A 22424-nucleotide genomic window follows, 5' to 3' on the forward strand; every position below is an offset into this window, starting at 1 on the left:
GTACTACCATGCTTACCAAAAAATAGGATTAACAGAAAGCCAGCTTCGGAAGGTTAATGCCCCGCTTGTCGGATTTACCGGGGACTCGGTCCCGGTTGAGGGCGAGGTCAGCTTTCTTGTTACGGTCGGCCTCGCCCCCCGAGAAAGTACTGTGAGGACGGACTTTCTTGTGGTCCGCCTACCCTCAGCCTGCAACGCTATTTTTGGACGACCAGGGCTGAATGCCCTCCGAGCCGTGGTCTCGACCTGCCACCTGCTCATGCGATTCCCCACCAGCCAGGGGGTAGGCGAAGTCCGCGGGAACCAATTGATGGCCAAACAATGCTACATGGCGACCCGCAAGGCAAAGCAACCAACTGAAGCGTCGAGTCGGCAAGAGCTATCAGCCGAGACATCAACTCAGACAGCGGGCCGCACGCTGCCCATAGAAACCTTGGACGCAAGGGATGACCTCTAGAAGAAGCAAGTAGAGCCCGGTGAGCTTCTTAATCAAATTCATTTACAAGAAAATTGCCCAGAGCTAACTGTGCAGATCGGCTCCGGCCTAAGCCCCTGCGAAAGGAGACGCCTAACCGAATTCCTCCCGGACAACATTGACGTCTTCGCCTGGTCGCCCGCCGACATGCCAGGAATCGACCCTGAGGTCATAAACCATCGACTCCAGGTGAAGCCAACCTGCAGGCCCGTAAAACAAAAGAAACGGGGCTCTGCCCCGGAACGGCAGCAAGCGGCAGCCGAAGAAGTCGACAATCTCCTTGAGGCCGGCTTCATCCGGGAGGTCTTCTACCCAGATTGGCTTGCCAACGTGGTCCTCGTAAAGAAGGCCAACGGAAAATGGCGCATGTGTGTGGACTACATCGACTTGAACAAGGCCTGCCCGAAGGATAGTTTTTCTCTTTCCAGCATCGACCAACTCGTTGACTCCACCTCTGGGCACCAGCTGCTGACCTTCATGGACGCCTTCTCAGGATACAATCAAATCCGAATGGCGCCTGAGGACGAGGAGAAGACGGCCTTCATCACCGACAAGGGCACCTACTGTTACAAAGTAATGCCATTCGGGCTGAAGAATGCAGGAGCCACGTACCAAAGGCTGGTCAGCCAAGTCTTTGGAGATCAGATTGGCAGAAACATGGAAGTCTACATGGACGACATGCTGGTGAAGAGCCGAATCGCGGAGCGCCATATAGCTGATCTCAATGAAACATTCTCCAAACTCAGAAAATACCAAATGAAGCTAAACCCGGCGAAGTGCGCCTTCGGAGTCACCTCGGATAAATTTCTGGGCTTCATAGTGACCGAACGCGGAGTTGAAGCCAACCCTGAGAAGATCCGCGCATTGCAAGAGATGACACCTCCAAGGACGGTTAAGGAGTTCCAGCGGCTCACTGGGCGGGTCGCTACTTTGGGGAGATTTGTCTCCAGGTCGGCCGAGCGATGCCTTCCATTCTTCAAGATCCTAAAGTGGCCGAAAAACTTCCTGTGGTCGGAGGAATGCCAGCGGGCCTTTGAAGAGCTCAGATGCCTCCTGGCCTCCCCCCCGCTGCTCACTAAACCCCGGCAGGGCGAGGTCCTTTACTTATATTTGGCCGTCTCCCCGGTCGCAGTGAGCTCGGTCCTGATTCGGAAAGAGAACAAGCTCCAGAAGCCGGTCTATTATACCAGCCGGGTCCTCAGGGACCCCGAGACCCGATATTTAAAGCTTGAGAAGACGATCTTTGCCCTGATCACTTCAGCTCGGAGACTCCGGCCCTATTTTCAAGCACATACCATAGCCATATTAACCGACCAGCCTATGAAGCAAATACTGCAAAAGTCGGATCGGGCCGGAAGGATTGCCAAGTGGGCGGTTGAGCACGGGGAGTTCAACCTTGAATATCGGCCCAGGCCAGCCATTAAAGCTCAAGAACTCGCCGATTTCATCATGGAGTGCACCCTACCAGACGACCCCGAGCTGCCACTCACACCCGCGGGAGAGACCCCGAGGCCGCCATGGGTCCTACATGCGGACGGTTCCTCGACCTCTGGGGGTAGCGGAGGGGGACTCATCCTCACCAGCCCAGATGGGGTGGTGGCTGAGCAAGCCCTACGCCTCGAGTTTCCAGCCTCGAACAATGAGGCGGAGTACGAGGCGCTCATTGCCGGACTCAAGTTGGCAAAAGAACTGAAGGTTGAAGACCTAAAGGCCTTCAGTGACTCCCAACTAATAGTGAGCCAGGTCCAGGGGGATTTTGAAGCGAAGGAACCATCAATGCAGAAATATCTTCAAAAAGTACGGGAACTTACATCCGCTTTAGGCTCCTTCAGCATCCAGCACATCCCCAGAACGGAGAACCTCAGGGCGGACCGACTGTCAAAGCTGGCGACCTCCCGCATGAGCGAGCTCTCTAAGGCAACGGCGCTCGAATACCTCCGAATACCCAGCACAGAGGAACCTGAACCGGCCATGTGTATCGACATCGAGCCGAGCTGGATCGATGAATTCATCAACTACCTCCGGGACAGGACCCTCCCACACGACGAGCTGGAGGCTCGCAGGATCAGGCGACAAACTCCTCGGTACGTGCTATATGAGAATAGACTTTACCGTCGGTCATTTATTTTTCCCCTACTTAAATGTCTCCGCCCCTCGGAGGCAGACTATGCCCTCCAAGAGGTCCACGAAGGAATTTGCGGAAACCACCTGGGAGGCCGGGCACTAGCTCATAAGATCCTGCGACAAGGATACTTTTGGCCCACGCTTCAGAAAGATGCAACGGACTTCGTCCGAAAATGTGACCGATGTCAACGGAACGCCAACATCCAGCGCCGACCTTCGGCCCCGCTGACCTCAATTATCGCCCCCTGGCCATTTGCCCAGTGGGAAATTGATATCCTAGGGCCCTTTCCCCTAGCCACTGGGCAAAGAAAATTTTTGGTCGTCTCCATCGACTACTTCACCAAATGGGTCGAGGCTGAACCTGTGGCCCGAATCACCGAACAGAAGATGCGGAATTTTGTTTGGAAGTCCATAATCTATAGATTCGGACTCCCCCGTATTCTTATATCCGACAACGGCCGTCAGTTCGACAATGTCCGCTTCAGAGAATTTTGCTCTGAACTTGGCATCGATCACCGCTTCACTTCGGTCGCCCATTCGCAGACAAACGGAGAAACAGAGATAACCAATCGTACCATTTTGCAGGGGCTCAAGGCTAGGCTTGATCGGTCCAAGGGACAGTGGGTCGAGGACCTGTACAACGTCCTCTGGGCTTACCGGACTACGTTCCGATTGCCCACTGGCGAGACCCCCTTCAACCTGGCATACGACACGGAGGCTGTTATCCCACTGGAAATCGGCCTCCCCTCCTCAAGGGTGGAGCACTACGATCCCGACTCCAACTCTTCTCGGCTCAAGAATAACTTGGACCTCGTCGAAGAAACGCGAGAGATTGCCCGAGTCCGCATGGCAAGGTACCAGCAGAAAACAGCCCAGTACGACAACTCCAGAGTCAAGCCCAAGCTCTTTAAGGTGGGGGACCTTGTCCTCAGAAGAGCCGAAGCTTCTCAGCCCACCGAGCAAGGAAAGCTTGCCCCGAACTGGGAAGGACCGTACCAAATCGCCTGGGTGCAACGACCCGGGGCGTACAAGCTGAAATCTCTTGAAGGAACCTCTATCCCGCGAAGCTGGAATTCCGAGAATCTACGGATGTATTATCAATAAAACCCCAAGAGGTTCCGGGCAATCAGGAACATGGATCCTGTCTCCTCTTTACAATAATTTACTTCCCCACGATGACCATGATTACGACTTCTCTAATATTGGGTCGTTTGTGGTCCTCAGATACCCCGCCTAAGGTCGGGATGCCCCGTGTGTCGACCGTAGAGTCCCAAACTCCCTCGACCTCGGGAAGCGCCACCAGGTCGACGACGAGCCTAAGTTCCTTCGGCCCCATATTCAATTCCTCGACTAAGGTCGGGATGCCCCGAGGGTCGACCGTAAAGTCCCAAACTCCCTCGACCTTGGGAAGCGTCGCAGGTCGACAGAGTGTCTCCAGACCCCTCGACCTGGCGCACGATCCCTCGACTAAGGTCGGGATGCCCCGAGGGTCGACCGTAGAGTCCCAAACTCCCTCGACCTCGGGAAGCATCGCAGGTCGACAGAGCGTCTCCAGACCCCTCGACCTGGCGCACGATCCTTCGACTAAGGTCGGGATGCCCCGAGGGTCGACCGTAGAGTCCCAAACTCCCTCAACCTCGGGAAGCGTCGCAGGTCGACAGAGCGTCTCCAGACCCCTCGACCTGGCGCACGATCCCTCGACTAAGGTCGGGATGCCCCGAGGGTCGACCGTAGAGTCCCAAACTCCCTCGACCTCGGAAAGCGTCGCAGGTCGACAGAGCATCCCCAAACCCCTCGACCTGGTGCACGATCTCTCGACTAAGGTCGGGATGCCCCGAGGGTCGACCGTAGAGTTCCGAACTCCCTCGACCTCGGAAAGCGTTGCGGGTCGACAGAGCGTTCCCAGACCCCTCGACCTGGCGCACGATCCCTCGACTAAGGTCGGGATGCCCCGAGGGTCGACCGTAGAGTCCCAAACTTTCTCGACCTCGGGAAGCGTTGCGGGTCGACAGAGCGATCCCAGACTCCTCGACTTGGCGCACGATCCCTCGACTAAGGTCGGGATGCCCCGAGGGTCGACCGTAGAGTCCCAAACTCCCTCGACCTCGGGAAGCGTCACGGATCGAGAGTGCGGTCCCTGACCCCCCGACCTCGTGGATGATCCCTCAACTGAGTTTGAGATGCCCCGAGTGTCGACCGTAGAGATCCAAACTTCCTCGACCTCGGGAAGCGGCGCCAGGTTGATAGCAAACCCAAGCTCCCCCGACCTCGGGAAGTATTGCCAGGCTGACGAAGAGCTCGCGCCCCCATCGTTTCGAGGAGATCGGGGACAGCGCTTTGACGGTCCCCTGGGACATTCAACAGCAACAACGGAGCGACGCTAGCGATAGCTTTCGACAACGGCAGCCCCCTCTGGTTCAATTGGTATTCCCAAGATAGACCCCAAGCTAAAGGACGGCTCCGAAGGCTCCACTACGAAGCGCACAATTCTGCGGAGGCGAGAGGTACATCCCACTCGACACCCGCCTTACTATATTCATCTACCTATGTATTGCCAGTAAAATCCCGATCGAGATCAGGCCTTCATCCCGGCCAAGGCCGGATCGCCCCTACGAGTCAATCCAAAACCGAGGTCCCACTGACCTCATGCACGCTTCCTTTACTGCCGACCCTCATGACAACTCATGTAAACTTCTTCGAGTGAGGGCCCGATTCGGCCCCCATATGCAGAGACTCCAATGTCGACCTATGAAGATAACCTCGACCGCGGGCGTACTGATCGAGCTCAAGAAGGCCGAGGTATTCTCTACAGGTTCCGACTCCGCTCGCCAGAACCTCGGCAGAGTCCGAGGGCAATAACTATGAAAGCCCTGGCGACGATTTGACTATTGGCTCATGCTCCCCTTCAGGGGACAGCACTAACTTTTTTATAGACCTACGCTCCAAAAGCCGAGCTCGAAAGCTTGGCTAAATACCCCGATAGCGACCTATGCAAGTCTAGCACGGCCCCTCTCGGAGGCCCGAGGCCCGAGCCCGGTGCCTCAAAAATCCAAGAACCAAACATGGCGACCTCTGCGATCTTCAAGTCCGAGCTACAGGACTTAGTGAAGTTTTCTAGAATCTAAGCTCGGAGCTCCCCCTAGTTAGCGTAATCGAAACTCAGAAAAGCAAAATATAGCCAAAAAACATGTCTTTATCAAGCAGCCCGAAGGCTAGGATGCAAAGTCGAGGATCGGTAAAACAATAAGTTAAAGTACAGGCCTCGCTTACAACTAAAGAAGATAAAAGGAAAAGTAAGCGCGGAATGGTGAAAAAAAATCTTTTCATTAATAAAGTGCCAAGAGGCTAAGTACAAAGTTGGAGGTCGACCGTTCAAAAATTTGAAGGCCGACCTCGTTTACAATAAAAGAAGATATAAATCTAAGTCCTAAGGGGCGGCGGTCGCGTCGGCGTCACCCTCGGGGTCATCTATAGCGATGACCTGAGGGTCTTCGGCGGACGCGGGCTCGGGGTCTGCGGCAAGGGCCTCGGCGGGCGCCACGGAAACGTCCTCGTTGATTTCATGAGGGAGGGCCTCCGCCACCGCCGGCTCGGTTGTATCTGGCTCGGCAGAATCCCCCTCGGACACAAGGGCGGCAGGAACGTCGTCGTCGGAGTCGTAGCCCAACCTCATCCTCGGACGAATCGTTGAAAGATCGAGCTGGGGGCAGAACCGGGCCATCTGCCTCCGAAAGTTCTCGAAGCCCTGGAAGAACCCATCTACGGTCTCCTCCTCTAGCATGTCGCGAAATTCCTCCAAATCCTTGAAGAGGTCCACGGCATGCTCGGCTCGCTCGAGCGCCCTCCTTTCCCGGGCCTCAAGCTGCTCTATCTTCAGGCGCAAGACCCCGCCTTCGTACTTGAGGCCCGCGACCTCGGACTGAGCCTCCCCCAGACACGCCTCCGAAGCGTGCAGGGTTGACTTGGCCAGAGAATGGGCAGCCCTTTCTTCCTCGAGCACCTCAACCATGGCCAGTCGCCCAGCCTCTGTTGCTTCCCTCCGCGCCTCGGCCTCGGCCAGCGCCGCCTCCAGCTCGGCGATTCTCTTCTTAGCCGGCTCTAACTGCCGGCTGAGTTGCCGAGTCTCTTCTTGACACCCTTGGGCAATGAATACCAGGGTGTCAACTTCATGGATGTGCTGCAAGAGAAAAGGGAGAAAACGATTATAAGTTGAAAAACATATAACATGTTCGCCAGTAGCCTAAGAAAAATTGGAAAAGTGGCTTACCCGAGCAGTATTGCGGTAGGTACTGTCGACGATCCCTTCCAGCGACAAGCTCCGGAACTCGGCCCGGTCCGCTGGAAGCATGGCACGCCGAAACACGGCCCGCGCGACATCGGCGTCGTGGAGGGCCAAGCTCCCCTCAAGGAGTGGGGACCCTGGCTCGGCCGATTCCCCCCATTGGCCCTTCGAAGAGCTCGGCTCGTCCGAGCTGGGGACCTCGGGGCCTCTGCTCGGCTCAGGCCCCGAACGCCGCAGATGGATCACGGTCGGCCCTTCCCGCTGGGCGACAGGGATAGGACAGAGTGGGGCCGCCGAGCCCGCATCACCGGCGGCCCATGTCCGCCCCTGGTCGGCTGCGGAGGCCCCCGCCTCCGGGCCTCCCGTCCTGGTCGAGCTAGAAGCGCCGGCCGACTTCGACTTCTTCCGAGGCTGGGGAACAGCCCCCCCGGCCTCGGCCTCCCACCTCTTCAACCTGGAGAAGAGGGATGTGTTGCTGGTCGGCATGTGAGGAATGTCTGAAACCAAAAATTTTCCTAAGTGTCAGACCAACATTGGAAAGTAAGAAGAAGAAACAGGTAAAGCAAAGACAAAACGATGCGACTACTCTTACCCTCGGGACGCGCCGAACTCAAGCCAACGCTCGCCAAGGCATCCTCTCTTAGGAGCTCGGTCAGGTTGAATCCCTTCCTGAGGCCCTGCAGGGCGTCAAGGACTCTCAGGTCTCTCCCCGAGGGCTCGGAGAGCCTGTTAAGGGCCTTCAGCCGGGGCTGCCCCCACACCGGGTTAAATCCCCATGGCACTTCGGACGCGAGAAAGAAAAACTTCCCCTTCCACTCATGAATGGAGGAAGGGGCACCCTGGAATAGTGACATACCACCTCGAAAGGCGAAGTATAGCCACCCTCCATCCGCCGGGTTAGTCTTTAGTAAGAAACACCGGCGGAAAATGTTCACCAAAGTCGCGATCCCATGTGCAAGACAAAGGGACAAAAACCCGACTATGGTCCTCCACGAGTTCGGAGCGAGCTGTGCTGGGACGAGTTGGTACTCCACCAGCAAGCTATTCACGAACTCGTGTAGGGGGAATCGCAAGCCGGCCCAGAGCGTCTCGCGATGAATTGCGATCCGACCTGGGGGCGGCCGCGTCACCCTATCTTCTGGCCCCGCAGTTTCGAGATGAAACCCGGGCTGAAAAAAGAACCGGGAGCGGATTAACTCCAACTCCTCCCCCGACAAACTAGACCCCACTTCATCCGGACCGAAACCCATTTTGCAGAAAAACGAAGCAACCCAAAGACAAAAGAAACAAGAAAAAGGAGGAAGGAGGAGAACCCTCTAGCTGACACAGAGAGGAAACCTACGGGGGAGTCGCCGGAAATCGCTCCGAGTACCGTCGGCGAGGTTTTGTTGAGAAATAGGATGAAGGTGGAAGCAGCGAAAATGGAAGGCAACCAAACAAGACTCCTCGTAGGGCAGATTTGGGGGGTTTATATAGACCCCTCCAACGGCCCAGATCGGCGGGTTTAATTCCCACCTCCCCGTCTGGATTACGCCACGTGTCGGCCTCGGAAGCCGAAGTACCGCATCCATTCCGGACCGACGCCTCGGGCGCAGAGCCGAGGCGCCGTCCCATCGGATCTCGCAGTCTCATCATGGATCCGCTGCGCCAGATCACCTCGAAAGGCGAGCAGGCGCCGCACCCGCTCCCCTCAGTAAAGGAACCCCGGGGCGCGCGGAGCACCGACATAATTACAGCCTTCCAAATCCCCACTCGGCCGATACGAGATTAAATGCGTCCGACCTCGAGTAATTAATTCTATCCTCGATCCCGGACTACCCGATCGGCTTTAAATCCCGAACGGTTGATCCAACGCCCGACCTCAAGGCGATCGCCCCAATGAACCTCCAGATCACGCCACGTATCCGCTTCAAGGATCGACGCAGCACGCTTGTCTAGGAAAGATACCCTGACTATAAGATCGAGGTGCTGCTCCATCGGGTCCTGAGACCCCATCATAAGTTCGCCATACGAAACGGCCATGAAGGGCCAAAAGGCGCAACCCCCCGAATAAACGCTTCGGGATGTGTAAGGACGCTGGCATAGTTCAACTCTCCTCGATCTCAGCTACCGTAATAAAGAGTTCTACTTCCCGCATCCGAGCTCGCAAGCGGCTCGAACTCGGAAGTCGGGAGGTAGTGTTGGGGGAGCGCAGTCCCCCCCCCGAGCCCATGAGAACTCTGCCGTCGAAGGACCGACAACGGCCGACCTCGGGCGGCCGAGCTCGGCGCCCAACCTCGGAACATCCGATCCGGAGAGCTCCCGATCTCGGAAGTCCGCCCTCACCGCCCACCTACCACGGGTACACCCTTCTGAAGTCCAGTCAGGGGCCATACCCTGCCACCGCCCCCAGCATTTAATGCGCACGATCTCTGCAAACTCCCGACTCACTCAACAATTAATATGTGTCTCCGGCTCACTCAACAATCAATGCGCATGACTCCTGTTATCTACGGATCCTCAATCCTCTACGGCAAGACGGCTCGGCAGTGTCCAGTCAGCCATGACAACTCTCTAATCCCGGCCTCACTTCCGACGCCGAAGCATTAATTCACCTGATTACGCACCAACTTGAGCGACGTGCTGAGTCGTACGGCGACCTTACCCCATCACATCACAGGTAATCCGACTCTCCTATAAAGAAAAATCCCTCCTTCTCAAGGAGGGGGTTGGACTCAGAAAAAGGGCAGCAGAACGCTCTTCTACTCTTCTCCTCTTCTTCTCTCCCAAATTTAAGCCCCCTCTAACTTAAGCATCGGAGGGCCGGCGCCGGAAACCCCGGCCACCGGCTTCTTGTAGATCCCCACCCCACGGAGGACGCCGCTCGCCGTCAGGTTGCCGCCCGCCGGAATCCACCGAAGCTCCTCCTCCTTAGCCAACGGCCGCCCCCGGGTTCAATTTCCAGCAACAGGTTCCTTTGGAAACTTTGTGCCCCACTCAAAATTAGATATTTTCTATAGTTGTGCTGGAAGAGGAGATTGAGCACTAGAGACTTTCCAAGAAAAAAAGACCGGAGATAACCTTGGAGGCTGTCTTCTCTGTGGACATGTAGAAGAATCCATAGATCATCTATTTTCTACTTGCCTTTTCTTCTCTTCGATTTGGAAAGCTGTGTGCGCTTTGGTTGGTGTGCTCCATCCCCAATATTCTTTTGAAGACTTATATATGCCTTGCTTGGAGATAGACAACTTGTTCCAGATCCCTGCAACCTATTGTTCTAATGCCCTATGCTGCCATGGCTTGGGTTTGTTGGACTGAAAGAAATTTTAGAGTTTTTCTAAGTAAAAGAAGTTCGTCTTCTCCAGTGCTATGAAAGATCTTACTCCATGCAATGACTGATCGTCTCTTTGATATCAAAAGTTGCATCCTTGATTCGGCAAGATTTGGAATAGAATCAGGAATCTTTCATCTCTGCTGCAAGATGTTTAGATGATTTTTCCCTTGCCAATGTGAATTTTCTTCTGCCAAGTGCATGCTGATGAATTTTCTCCCCCCTCTCCTATATTTCTCCCCAGCCATTTCATTATTTCATTTCTAATAAAATGTTACAAAATGTATATATAATAATATTTACTAATCATCTTGCTAGAAAAAAGTTTAAATGATTCCAACAATCACTAAAATATACTTACCAAAGAATTAATTGAACAATATATTATTTATACAATATATAAGATAGATGAATGAATTAAAGGTTTATCGATATGAGTCTAATCAAGCTGGTGAATTGTTGCATGGGCTTGAAATTAATTTGAAGTTTCTTTTACTAGTTCAAGCTTGATTCATTTATTCATGAGATTCCAATCAAGTTTTTTTCAAGCTTTTCATGAACTGTTCAGTTTTTTTGGCCTCTCTCAACATAAAACAAAAATCAAAAAAAAAAAATCCCTAACCAATCCCTCCCAACCGGACCTGGCTGCAGGCAAGCTGGCATCAGGTGCAGTGCTGGAAGAAGATGTGACCGAAGGTTTGCATGCAAGGAAAGCTCTATTTCTTCTTCTCCAATTGCCTGCCCAAGAACAAGCAAATAAATAAGTATTACGAGGCATTTATAAGGCAGAGATTTTCTTCATAAAAATCCAAGCACCCAAAAAAACCGCCCCCGAGAGGGCTGCCATTATCTTGACCACCATTTCAATTCTCCGCACCAACAATAATCTATGTTACGCTCCGAACCCAACACCCAAATCTAAACACATGACATGCCCGCATACTTTCTAGGATAGAGCCATAGAGAATATATTAGGTCTAAGATGAACAAAATTTGTACAATACTAACAATTATAATTAAACCAATCCACTAACATTATATCATCAACTAGTTCAATTACAAATTTTTCGATGCCCATTAGTACTAGCAAAATAAAAGAAATAACTAACTAACTAATGACTAGTTGTACGAACTCCACGTCCCTCTCATTCGAGACTATACCTTCAGTAATTCTGAAAAAAAAAGAAGAGTATGAGCTTTTCCATCCCAGTAAAAATTCCAAACCACTATACCATAAGTAATAAAAAAATAATCAATTAATAATACTAGATAAATGAATATCGTGTGTATATATATATGTATATATGTATATATACATTTTTGAAATATAACCAATTGTTCAACAATAGTTTCTTATGTCATGTTATTCGTTTTTCATTAGCTTGAGTCCAAGTTTCTCATTAATTAACTTTTAGTTTTAGACTAACCGAGATCACGACTCAGTCCAAAACTGATATCGTACTACGTTATAACCCGTGATAGCTTTCTCTATACGTTAACACATGGACACTATCAAAATTCTATGCGTAAGCCTGTGGTAGCTATTCACATGTATTAGCCTATGGGCGCTATCAAGATTCTATGCGTAAGTCTGTGGTAGCCATTTCCATACATTAGCTTATGAGCGATATCAAGATTCCACATGTAAGCATGTGGAGGCTATCTTATGCATAAGCTCGTGGAGTCTTTTCATTTGTTAGTCCATGGATTCTATGATGAGGTTAGTGCAAACCATATCTTATCCATCCGATTTACTTGTCAAGTTAATTATCATATATACAATGAAATTCTCTCAAATTTAAAGTATTTTAGTTTATATAATAATGTTCTCAACATCTGATAGGTATAATAACCACATAATATATTTGTATTGTAAATCATATAAAATTATATCGTCACATGCCAAATCGATACAAATCTTATGATGCAAATAAACTGATACAAACCAATATATATACATATATATATATATATATATATATATATATATATATATATATATATATGGTGATTCAAGTATAGGCATTCTTATCTTTACTAAAGATTGGCTAACATAATGATCATTGACCAGCTTTAAGGTCTACGAGCTGGGGTGCAGAGTATCTCGATCAGGACCTTCTTGTGCAGATAACTCTTCCTTTACAGAATAAAACTCGATTATCAAAAGAAAAATAGTGGATTAGTAACCTAGACCATCTACCGGTGTCTACTAGGAGTCCGTTACTCGGTCCCCCGAGTCCTCGTCACCACCTATCTAGGACAACTAGAGAGAGAAAGACACCAAGAGAGAGAAAAAGAGGAATAAGGAAGAGAGATAAACGAGATAGAGAAAATAGAGAGAGGAGAGAGAAAGAGAGGAGAGAAGAGAGAGAAACTCTGCACTACACAAAAAAAAAAACTTCCGACTCTTATTTGCCGACGCTTATTCCAAGCGTCGGCAAAAATTTTTCCCCGTCAACATTTACCGACGCTTTTTAAAAGCGTCGGCTAATGACGACGCTTAAAAGCGTCGTCGAAGTTAATGTGTAATTGACGACATTTTTAACGACGCCTTTTTTTGAATCAATCAGTAAGCTCACTCACAATCTACGGCTCAATTAGCACTTTCCAAAAAGTGTCGTTAAATAACGACGCTTAAAAGCATCGTCGGAATCCAAAAAACCACCTCATTTTAGTCCCACATTGGCGGATCTGAAAAAAACGGTTTATATAGCCAAACCCAACCACTTCACACGGATAGAATGAAGGTACTGATCGGGAAGGTTGTTTGTATTTCTGAATGGAGGAGAAGATGCAGATAGTAAATGGTAATTTTCTTGGCAAATGGTAATTTGCGATGCTTTAAAGCGTCGGTAAAGAGCGATGCTTTAAAACGTCGGAAATTAGCGATGCTTTTAAAAGCGTCGAAAAATATTTTTTTCACTGTAGTATAGGCGACGCTTTACCGATGCTTTGGAAAATGTCGGGATGGTTTCTACCGACGCTTAAAAGCGTCGCTAATAGCCAAAAAAAGCGTCGCTAATGTCCAAGTTTCTTGTAGTGCTGTCTCCTCTCTTCACGAACGGCCTGCCCCTTCTTCTCTTCCTCCTCGCAGATCCAAGGGGGTGGCGGCCATGGTGGCCCACCCCCCACTTGACGACAGCCGCAACCTCAGCCAATCGGCAGTCGGTGGCGGCGAAACAAAGATGATGAATACTGAAATATGGCACCCCTGTTTCGGCGATTCACTGGCTCCAATCACAACGAATAAGGCCCAAAACAATAGAGAAGAAAGAGAAGGAGAAGGAGGAGCCTTATCTTGGTCCAGCAAGGCATTCTAATGGTTCTCCGCAACGAATCAAGAAGAAGGATCATGAAGAGAGTTTGAATTTGTGGTGATTTTTCTCCTAATCTTTGACGCATCTCAAAGGAGGAGGATGAGATATTAAATAGATGGAAAATCGGTCTTTAGATCGCCTTGAAACTCCCTATTTTCTAGGTGATTTTGATTGGGATTAAGGAGGAAGAGGACTCCTGGCTAGAGTCTTCCTCCCCACTTCCTCCTCATTTCCTCATGTGCTGGACACGTGAGGTGTTGTGGGCCTGGCCACTCTAGGTCGGCCCTATAAGGACTCATGTGAGAATGTGTTTAGTCCCATATTGCCTGGAAGAAAAGTAATCTGCCTTCAGTAGACAAAGCCACAGCCAAAGTACCGAGTGCATGGTGGCAAGCGGGCAAACGATAGCCTGGTCGCATGGTATTTTGCGTGCAAGTGAAACCCAAACTGTGGAGGCCACGATAGCCTGGCCAATGGACAAAGGATCGCCACACCCAAGAGCTCCCTTTTTAATCTTTATATTGTCCTTTTCCTGTTCATGCGTGCTGCAAACGATGTGCAGTATTCAACCCGTATCTGGGGCTTTTTCACCTCATAAACGCATCATTCTTTGCAGTTCAATTGCACATTCCCTTCTTTTTCTTCAGAAATGCCATCTCATACTCTTCAAATTAATAATTTCATCAATGTTATCATTTTCTACTTGTTCTTATTGGTTTATCGGTTGAATAATTCAAAATTTTGATGTTCATAATTGATGCATTTTGTATATAAAACTAAATAAATACCTACTTAAATTTGAATACTTATCTTAGACATCCAAATAGCTTGGACTGTTGAGTGGATAAAGTTTAGTTTTTATCTTTCTCTATATTTCTTTTTTTTGCTTTTAAAATCGTATAGACTCATCACTAATTCTTTCTCAATCAGTATCATAAAGAAAAGCATAAAGAGATGCCTTCCCAAATAATCTCTCTTCTCACATGATATTGCAAATAAATGCCTCAAAAGATTCTCATGAGAAATTAGTTTTTTATGAAGAGACACGTTCCCATGACAACATACATCTTGATGCATTTGATCTTATGATGAAAGGATGCATCCAATAAAAAGATGCCTGAATATCCCGTAGCACTCCTCTTTTTATTCATATATCTATGAATAGAGAAGATGATTGTTGTTCCCATCCATTTGAACAACACCATGCAAACAGTGAAGAGAATTATGAGAGTAAATTGAGTGCTAAGTTTGTGAACTCAAATATAACTCTTAATATTTGATAAGAGAGGATTGAATTGACATAAAAGAGAGTTAATGAAGAGTGCCTGTGCGCAGGCGGCGGAGCTCAGTCTCATCACACCTGTTGAAGGGACCTTGACAGTTTGAGACACCTGGGGTTCCCTTTCTACTTCGGGTAATATCCCGCACGGTGTTTTTCACTTGGGAGCTCCCCACCTCTGAATTTCTTCCAGGTCAATTTTGACGGATGTATCTTAGATAGAGATACGAGGGGCGGTGCGGGTTTTGTTTTTCGGAATCCGACTGTCAGGGTTGTGGATGTAGGGGCAGTCAACTCTTTAACATATCAGTTCCGGATGCGGAGCTGCGGGCCGCTTGGGCGGGCCTTTGTCACGCCCGGTGTGTCTTATAGGCTAGTTCCATCATTCTGGAGGGGAACTCGGCCACTGTCATCAGTTGGATCCGGGGGGCCCAAGGGGCAACGGTTGCGTCCACCCTTTGCTCCGAGATATATGGACAATAGTGAGGGATGAAGGGTCTTTTCAGGTCAAGCATGTGTTCCGTGAAGCTAATGGGGCTGCAGATTGGGTGACTGCTTATGTAACTAGTCACTCCTATAGTACCCTGTGGGCTGGAGATGGAGAGTTGCCCCTGGCACTCCGAAGTATTATGTTTTTTGATTTTATTGGGTGCATCTATAGTCATCAGGTATGATCCATTCGCCTTAGCAAAAAAAAAAGTTAATAATTTTTTTTATTAATTAATTTTATTAATTTTCACTACATTTGAGTTTGCTCGGTTCTGGTTCGGCCTTAATTCTTCTTCGTTCGAGTGAACTTCAATGTGATTTATTGTATCTTGAAAGTAGACCGTCGTCAACTGTATATACTTAAGTAGTACTCTAAAGGAAGCATTTTCCGCAACATGCTTCATACCATGTAACATCTATAATAATTTATTTTATTATACCAGCATTTATTTGGAAAGCTATTTGCAGAAGAAGTAATAATATTAAATTAAAAGGTTTCAATAGTTCTATGTTATTGTTAATAGCAGCTTTGTCTTTGTCTCAAGAAGTCACATTATTTATGCTTTTGCAATATGCATGAAATATAAATACATAAGAAATCAATACTTTTATTATTTGATTATAAAATTCAAAATCATTAGCAGATGCAGAAAGGATGTTATGAACAATATAACTCGCTTAAAGTTTTGTTTGATCAAAATTGCTTAGCTCAGAATTTTTATTTGATTCGTTCTTGTTAGTTACTTAGTATAGCTTTAACTAATATTAAAACAGGGTTTTCTTGGCCTATAAATATGTAGATTTTGTTTTTATTGACGAGTTCGATCTTTTAAGTTCATCTCCTCACTAAAATCAAATGGTAAGTTATTGATTTAATCAATTGATTCGAAACTCAAAGTATGATTAATTCTTTTAGCGCACATATTTTTCGGACTAACAATTATCGATACCCATCCTATCAGACATACTGAATTTATATGTCAATACTCAAGCAATCAACTCATACTCGTTTTGTAGACTTTATTTTCCACATTTTCTTATCTACGAGCCCACGTATATGGAAAAACATATTGCTTTATAAAAGGGACGCAATGGAAAGGGTTTTTGATTTCTCATATTCATTGTAAGTTAATTACTCTTTATGTAGCATGGCTAACAAGACAACAATAACAATTAATTCTAATAATATACAACAATATTGACAATTATCAAGAAAAGATATACATCATAAAATAATACCTTTGCAATCAGATTGTAGTATTCACGATCAATGAGATACGAACCCTGCACGCTCATGCTGCTCTTAGACTTTCATTTATGCTTCAATATTGGATTGTAGAGGATATTTAAAGGAGGTGAGGTTGTCAAAGTTGTTGAGAGAGTCGAAAGTGTTACATATTAAGGTGGCTCTTGGTGATCTAAATGGAGTCACCATGATAATCCTGAATTACTGATGATCCTCGTATTGGGGTAATTTCATCCATTATGATCTAAGATCAATGTGTTTAGTATGATATATTCCAATAATTAAAGATCCCAAAAATCTACAATTAAGGATCACCAATAATCTAAAACTACTAATTTTATTTGAGTCACCAAACACCACCTGGATTATTAGAGGTGGGAACAAAGAAGAGTAGGGTGGCAATTTGTTCCAGCCCATCAAGCACCTGACCCGATCCAAGAGTGCCATGGATAAAACTCCAGTACAATTCTTCTTCTTCTTCTTCTTCTTCTTTTGAATTCCGAGTGGAACTTAATTTAGTCCACATCTGATGATGATAGGTTGGGTTGAACTTGAGCCCAGATTTTCTTATCCAAATTTCCTTTGTGTTATCCAAGCTCAAGCTAGCTTGTTATGAGCTTGATAATTTTGCCAGATGGGACCATATTGCATTCATTATTATTATAACATGCCTGCAGTGTGTCATGGACATGACAGGATTCATAAATGTAGGGAACCCAAGATCTTTCATTTTCCTCATCCGTGCGCTGCGCTATATACGTGACTTGTGGTTGTCACACTAACGTTTTTTAAATTTAAATAAACAAATGATATAGAACCAAGAGGGACGTATTTATTTTATTAATTAAGGTAGTTGTTACATGATAGATTGGTGGACCATGGTGGATAGAGGATGGAGACTTGCATTATTGATGGTGGAGACTTCCACTAATGGCGCAACCATCCTACGTAGTTTGTCTTTTCTCATCTCATCTTATTTTTAGTAGAAAAATATATTTGTATATGTATACATACATATGTATGTATATATCTAGATACATATTTATGTGTATATATATTACTAATGCTCAATCTGGTTAATCGTCTCATGTATTATATATGTACTCCTGCCACACGACACACTCCGGATCCATAGAAAAATTATAAGAGTGCAAGTCGGATCAATTGGCATTCTTTTAGGTTTGGATTGATTTTGTTTTTACATCAATATTTGAAGGTTAGCTTTGAATCACGCGGTGAAAAAGAGTTGTTTGCAGGATCAAGCGTAGCAACATTGTCGGTGTCCATCGTGCGTCACTGTTGAAGCTGCAAATAGGTGGGTCAACCTATGATCTGACCTTATCCCAATCTATTAAACCTGATCTAAATTATATGGGAAGACCCATACAAAAGTTGGGTCGAGTTCGAAAGTCAGAACGGATGTAATTTTTTGGTCGAATTTAGGACATATATTTTCAACTCAGCCCAATCCAATTTGGCTCATATACTCATCCAAATACATAAAAAATGGGTCCATTGCAATCCGAAATAGATTTAACCCAAATCATATAAACTTCCTTCGTCTTTGCTATAAATATTTTTCTTAGTTGATTAAATGAACTCTCATTTAAACTAATTTTGCTTAAATATATTTAAATATGCATATCTCATTGTTCATTTTGATAGATTTTTATTGCAATGCACTCAAGTAATATATATATATATATATATATATATATATATTAGAGTTTGTAAACTAAAAAAAAATTAATTACTTGGATCAAATTAAAAGTTTTTTGAATGAAAATTTAAGTTAAGCTGGTACATTTTAGTTTAATTTTTTAATAATTTTATATTTATTTTTTTTAGTTATAAAAGAATAGTTAGATGCCCGAGTCGAATTACAAGCCCAATCCAATCCAACTCGAACTCAAAGATTTTGGATTGGATTCATTCATACTCGACCCTGACTTGACTTGGATGACCTGCTGTCTATTTATTCTTTCAATGGACCTACCTAACCCGACCTAATCATTTAACGAGTTTGGTTTAAGACTAAATTATGACCCCTATATGAAATCGGGTTGGGCCATAATCAAGCAAGTCCCATCTGATTTGACCTATTTGCAACTGTAATTATTGCTTGGAGCTTGTTAATAAGCAAAAATGATCATGATAATATCTGTTTTTAAAACAAATTAAGGTACATGCTTAGGTTTTTCAAATCAGACAGCACGCGTGCGTGCTTGCGTGTATAATTGGCATATAAAATGTTGTAATACCTAAGAGAATTTTTGATGGATGGTTAGGATATCCTCTTACGTTAAAATAAAGAAAAGGTAATATTTTTTCTGTTTTCCTCTCCGCATGGGTGCATGCAAGCCCGTGTATTTTCAAGAGAAGTGTCATGACTTTGGTTACAAATAGAGGTTGGCAAACTTCTGTTACTTTTATAGTTACAGAGCTGGTAGGTATCTTTATTTGTAGAAAGGTATGGCTCCTTTTAAAGTTAACATTTTCGATTAGTTGTCTATTAATTATAAGTTCTTAACAACAAGGATAAAAATAAATAAAATAAATAAATGCTTGGCCAGCCTATTATAGATATCCTTTGTGTCCACATGGATGAATCATGCTAATTAAGCATCTTTCTCTCTTTAGTGACTTTCTTTTTTAAAAAAATCATTGATTTACTTTCACTTTTATTGATCTATGAATAGTTCTACTTGTCATTTAGTTAATTAGCATTATATTAGAGCTTGGGTTTTCCTAAGGATATGAGTTGAAATCCTTTTCAGTATTTAGCATATCTTTATACACCAACTGTTGCACATTAACCTTTGTAGGAAAGAAGAATATGTGGAAAAGAAAATATTGTGGAGGACTTTTTCTACCCTTTCTCATGAGGTAGTTATCATGTACGTATATTTATAGTTGAGAATGTATGAGAGATTACAACTAGAATGATTCAAAGATAGAAAGAAATAACAAATGAATCCCTATGATCAATCCTAAATTTATGTTATTCAAAATTCATAATCCCTAGAATCATGGATCCTTGATATGTGGCTTGATATAGGGCTGCTATGAAGATACTGCCAATACTCTCCTACAAGCTAAGGTGGATACCACTAATAGCTTGGAATGCAACTGTTGAAAATATTGGGAGACAAGTCCTATAGTGAATATATCAGTGGTTGGAAGAGATGAATTGGACATACTGATAACAAGTCATTTGCTCTCGAACAAAATGAAAATCAATTTCAATATACTTGCCCCAAGAATGAAACACATGATTGGTAGTAAAATATATGTCAGATAAAATTATTACACAAAAGTATAAGGGCTTGAGAAAGTGAGATACCTAATTTCTGTAGTAAAGATTGAATCCAAATTAATTCAACAGTAGCATTGTCAAGCCCTTTTTATTTGGATTCAGTACTTGAACATGCCATAGTGCGTTGTTTTTTTTAGCACTCTAGGATATGAGATTACGACCAAGAAAAATATTGAAGCCACTTACAGAACACCGGTCATCAGGATCATTAGCCCAATTGGCGTCAGAATAGGCATGAAAAGAAAAGGATGAGCTTTTGGTTAAATAAATACCATAATTGACAGTATTCTTTAAGTAGCAAAGATACACTTGATTGTAAGCCAATGCGTGGAGTGGGCCTATTCATGACCTGACATACTTCATTGACTGCAAAGGCAATGTTAGGACGTATAAGAGTAAGGTACTGAAACACACCCATCATACTCCGATGTTGAGCCGGATTAGAAAGTGACGAACCATCAGAATAAAAAAGTTGGGACTTAGTAGATATAGGTGTTGAGATAGGCTTAGAACCATCCATATTAGTTTTGAGAAGAACATCAGAAATATATTTTGATTAGGTTAGATGAAGGCCAAAAGTAGTAGTCTTAGCGTCAATGCCTAAAATATACTAAAGAGGGCCTAGATTCTTCATGGCAAATTCAGTTTGTAAAGAAGCAATAAGGTCATCCAATAGAGTAGTAAGAGAGCTAGTAAGAATAATATCATCAACATAAACTAGAAGAAGTGTCATATGTTCTTTGGTGCGCTTGATAAAAAGTGAGACATCTGCCTAAGACCCATGAAAGCTAAGAGTATGTAAGTAAGAATTCAATTGTCGAAACCAAGCACATGGTGCCTGTCTAAGACCATAACGCTGTAGCTTGCAAAGATAAGTGGGATGGTTCGGGTTAGTAAAACCAAGAGGTTGTTTCATATAAACATCCTCGATGAGATGTCCATGAAGGAATGCATTTTTGACATCCAATTGCCAAATGCCCCAACTTTCAAAAACTGCAAGAGAAAGAACAATATGAATTGTGACACGCTTGATAACTGGGCTAAATGTCTCATTATAATTAATATTCTCTTGTTGATTGAAGCCTTTAGCAACCAAGTAGACTTTATAGTGCTTGATAGAGCTATTAGATCACCTTCTGATTTTTAACACCCATTTACAGCCTATAACATCCTGTGAAGGAGAGGGTGGAACTAAAAGCCAAGTACTATTAGAGAGCAAGGCATTGTACTCATCTGCCATCGCTTCATCTATTGATGATCACATTGAGCTTAAGTGAAGTTGGTGGGCTCGGCAGGAATAGTGGAAGCCACAAATACCAAGGGATATTTTGTGATAAAGTGACGTGGCTTAAGCATACCATCCTTGGAGCATGTGACCATATGATGACCACCAATGTGAAAAGAAAAAGTCATCGATTTAGGAGTAATTGGTTCAACAAAAGCTATAGAATGTTGGTCATATGTCATGGTTGGATCAATGTCGTATATTTGTAAAGAATTGGGTCGAGTTTGAGGACTTGGGGCTAAAGATACAGGTGGATCAGTGTGGGTTGATGTTAACTGATCATTGGGCTCAAGTGTAAGCCATGGTAAAGAAGAGGCATTATAAGGGCTACTAGTTGACTTAGAAGTGTCATTAGAAGAGTTCTGTTCATAAAGAAACACTATCTCATCAAAAAAAAAATCACGAGATATGAAAATGCACCTAAAAAAAGGATGATAACACCGGTACCCATGAAAACTTGTAGGATAACTAAGAAAGGCACATGGAAAAGAACCATATTCTAATTTATTTTTTGTTATAGGAATGAAGACAGAGGAAACATAAGGAGCCAAAAAATGAAGAAAATTATAAGCTAGTTTTTTATTAAATAATTTTTTCCAAGGTGAAGAAAAATGGAATGCACATGTGGGTAAATGATTAATGAGAAAATTAGCCATTTCAAAGGCTGTATCCCAAAATTTAGAAGAAAGGTTAGCTTGGACAAGAAGAGCAAGGCCTACTTCTATAATGTAGCGATGTTTGCACTCTATAGGCCCATTTTGTTAGGAGGTGTGCGGGCATGAGAAGTGTTGACCAATTCTATGATCATTTAGTTCTTGTTGAAACGGTTGCGACTGAAACTCACGAACACAATTAGTTTGGAGATATTGAATTTTACAATGTAAAATATTTTCAATATGCAACCGAAAAATATGAAAGACATGATAAATATCAGAACAATTTTTCAATGGATAATATCAGGAGAAACGACTATAATCATCTAAAAAATGTATATATTACTGATACCCAAAATGCGATGTAACAAGAGAAGGCTCCAAAATATCAGTATACACAAGTTCAAGAGAAGAAGAAGATCTAGAGTGAGAGTGTGAAAAGGATAAAGAGTGATTCTTACTTAATTGATAAGCAAATTGAAACTTTATTATTGTTATGAAAATTCAAACATGATTTAAGAATTCTAGAAACAAGGGGTATAGAAACATGGCCAAGACGTTGATACCAAAGAAATTGAGAAACACTAGTTGATGCAACATATGCAATAGAAGCCTTCTTTATGACACTTCTAGATTAGAAACAATAAA

The sequence above is a fragment of the Phoenix dactylifera genome, chromosome 7, assembly GCF_051530095.1.
Source record: "Phoenix dactylifera cultivar Ajwa chromosome 7, Ajwa_hap1_PhDact_Kaust_v1.1, whole genome shotgun sequence".
NCBI classification, from domain to species: domain Eukaryota; kingdom Viridiplantae; phylum Streptophyta; class Magnoliopsida; order Arecales; family Arecaceae; genus Phoenix; species Phoenix dactylifera.